General features: G+C 33.2%; 1 protein-coding gene across 1 annotated transcript in view; it reads right to left on the bottom strand.

Moving 5' to 3' along the window:
- The window catches only part of FAM19A1 (family with sequence similarity 19 member A1, C-C motif chemokine like), a 511,760-nt gene that overhangs the window by 150,834 nt on the left and 357,171 nt on the right, over positions 1-3,755 (bottom strand). The gene's annotated exons all lie outside the window — the stretch shown is intronic.

Genomic DNA, 3,755 nt, shown 5'->3' on the forward strand with positions numbered 1-3,755 from the left:
TTTTTTGTTTGTTTAAAAAATTTCGTGTTTTTTTTTTTTTTTTTTTTTTTTTTTTTTTTTTGGCAACAGTAGGTTCCCATGCTGAGGCTGGTGCTGAGGCTGACTAGTTGCTCCATCTCAAATGAAAACAGCATTTGCTCATCCATTTGCCACAGTCTCCACCACTCCCTTCTGTCTCCAATTTGGCTACTTTGGTTATTTCTTAATTTTTTGCATCTTGTATGTATTTAAATTTACATCATTTAAATAAGGTGATTTTAAACATGTTAGCTTCATAAATCCCTGAGAAATAAGCATTATGTGCAGTTTACCAATGACAAAATAGAGACTCAGAAAGGTTTTGTTTCTAAAAAGAATGAACTCATGCTTATTTACATTTTATCAATAGGGAGAGGGAAAAATATAATCTTATCTTAACAGAAGAGTGAATAAAAAAATAAAAATAAAGACTTGTTTGGCCCGTTAATTTTTTTCTTCACTGATTTCTAGGTTATTATACTACCTTATTGTTCTAGTTAGAGGAAAAATAACCAAAAGCTAAAGGAGAAAAAAGGAAAGTGGTGTTCTGGAAGATTATATCCCCAAAATCTTCTTTAATTAAACCAGAAAATTCAACCACACAATGACTGTCAATTAACTTGGTAGAATTTTTTTCTTCCTCAATGGGACCAGGCTGGACTATGTTCCTTCACTGGTTAGAAATTGGAACTGACTGGCAGGTGTCATAGCACCTATGTAAAAATTGTGTAGGCATTAATTTTAAGTGCTCCTCGCCTTCTCCCTGGCACTCCACAATGTATTCAGTGGTTACGAAGTCCAGATAATTAAACACACACACACACACACGCACATGTACACACACACGCACACGAATGCACGCACGCACACGCATGCGCACACACGCGAACGCACACACACAAAAGGAAAGAAGTTTAAGAAAAACAACATCCATTCTCCATTTTTCTAACAATATTTTTGTGGCTTGTACATATGGTTTCATTAAGATAACATAATTCTTGTGAGGCTTTTGACAATATTTTCCTTCTCTCACACACAAAAAGATAACTCCACCATCTCATTTGTAACATGTTTTTCCTTAAGAGGTCAATAATTCTATGAGATTTTTACAAAGTTCAGCTATTTCTTTCATTTTGGTCAAATTCAGATTGCAAAATTTTTTTTTAAACTGATGCTCTGTAATTTAAAACAAATATTTATTCAGACATTATATTTATTGAATGTTTTAAAAGTATATGGGTTGTCTTATTTTCTTATTGTCTTAAGTGAGAATTTCTCTTGTCTTTTGAAGGTGTTGGGCACTTGTACATATTTTGAGAAGGAATCTGAGTTTGTTCTTAATAAGAAATTTAAAAATGGGAGCTCTTGTTTAACAAGAAAAGTATTTGGAGAAAAAATGCAAATGATAGAGCCAATTTATACTGAGATTGAAAACAATGTGAGAATGAATGATGGCAAATCCCTAAGAAACAGCATTTAAATGGAACAAGAACTATAAAAATAGAATTGGCAAAGGGAGAAAGATTATTCAAAAAGCATATAGGACAATCGTCTTTCAACTGTGGCTACTGTTGGTTAAAAATCAATAGGGTGAGGTGGTTGACATTACCAATATTTAAATTTGGGCCTAAAATATTCTGTCAATTTTAATAATTTGTTTAAATACATATTACCTTCATTGCAGGCATGATTTATTTTCAAAGAATAAAAAATTAACTTTCTTTTTTGTACGATTTGTTGAATTTCAGAATGAAAGTACTGACATGTAATGAATACAAGACAATACATAACATTCTTTTTCACCTCCACTACAAGAGAGATTCTGATCCAAGGATTTGTCTAAAGCTCATCTCAACCTTTATAATTATTGGTCTAACATCCTTCCATGACAAAATAATTTATATATAAAACAATTTATATACTATATTCTTTAGTTCTATTTTTATTTGGTGTGTGTTTATGTGTGTGTGTGTTTGTGTGTGTGTGTGTGTGTGTGTGTGTGTGCTGTGTGACAACATGCATGCTGACATGATGACTCAGAACAACTTTCTTCTGACTAGGCATGTAGTATTGGAGTTACAAAATCTGCTTCAGAGAAGTCTCTGCCATAACAAAACACACACTATATATTCTAATAATAACAGAAATTCATATCAAGTAACAATGTAACTATTTATATGTACTTTTTCTATCTCTTACACAATAAATTTTATTTTCATCCAATGTTTTTCTTAAGTGATTTCACAACTTTTCACTACACACTTGCCCTGGGTCTAATATGAAGTTACAGAGGAAATAGCACAGAAGAAGAGGAGAGAATTAGGAGAGAATAGGTGTAAACCATGAATTCAGAATGTATTAATGTGTGATGATGTCTTGTTTCTAAAGTGTAGCTAACTCTACTGATTTATTGTCCCCAATTTCCCTTGGGTCTGAGTGAAGAGTTTGTTGGGGAAGACATTGGTGGGAAAGATGAAATAGAGATTATTTTGTGTTCTCCTTTCCACTTTTGTCTGTGCAAATAAGTAAATATAAAAATGATGCTGAAAAATTGAAAGAGGGAGTAGAGAAGACAATCTGGAATATTCACTTTTTGTTATAAAGAACACCAAAAATCTCAATATAGTCTTAGGTTTCTTACCAGCTTGATGTTTCAGCTATCCTTATGAGGCATTTTTATTGATGTTCCAAATAATGAAGTTTTTTTTCTTTAGACTATGTCATCTTTATGAGACTATGAGATGTAGAGATGTAAGGGTTCTAAGGCCCATCAGAAATGATTTCAAGGCTTAGTATTGGGGTCATTGATATTTACTGACACCAAATATTATCTCTCACTGGGAACTGAGAAACATCTGTTCTCTTTACTGGACCGAATTCTGTAATGCTCAGTGCACCCAGAATGATCGATGACTAGAGAAAATCTACATTCATCTAATGTTTATCTATGACCTTTGTTTCAGCTAATAAGTTTAGTTTGATTAAGAGATTACAAGAGACAACGGTAAGGTTGAATATATTTTCAGGGACTACCCAGCTTGTCTGTTACTTGGGGGAAAAAATTACTGAACTTTTTGACTGGGGAATGTGGACAAGGTAAAAATTCCAGGCAATTAACTGACAGAACTCCATGTATATTTACACATAGGATGACTTATTTTTCACTGTAATTAGCTTTTAGAACATCACTAGGGATTCGAATAAATGTATGGGACTATAAATGTAAATAAACTATTAACATATGAGTTAAATTGCTTCACCACTAGATATAGGCAGCAGCTTTTAATGTTGAACATTCGTTTTACAGACAATAGAACCATTCTCTCATCCAAGCAGTTGCCTTTTGTTTTTCTCTCTATCCTAGAATCTGCCTTGTTTGAACTTTTATATTCCATTTTTTAAATTAACCTTTGCTTAACATTGGAACCACCTAGAGAGCTGTAAAACAAACTGATGCATGAGCTCTACCATGGAGAGTCTTATATTTTGTCTGAGGTATGGTTGGGCTATAGTATTTTTAAAAAAAGCTTCTCAGGTGATTCTAATGTGTGTTTGAGGTGGTACCAAGGAATCGCAACTTGAGTTTTTGTCAGATTTTAGGAGCATCACCTTAATGAACACAGCAATTTTATCCTTTTCTCCTTGCTTACAGGTGACTTGAGGTGCTCTCGACATATTTATCCTTTGCCTCCTGATGGAGAAAAATCATGGGAGAAAAATCATGGCCTATGATCCCT

The sequence above is a fragment of the Pteropus alecto genome, unplaced genomic scaffold, assembly GCF_000325575.1.
Source record: "Pteropus alecto unplaced genomic scaffold, ASM32557v1 scaffold75, whole genome shotgun sequence".
Taxonomy (NCBI): Eukaryota; Metazoa; Chordata; class Mammalia; order Chiroptera; family Pteropodidae; genus Pteropus; species Pteropus alecto.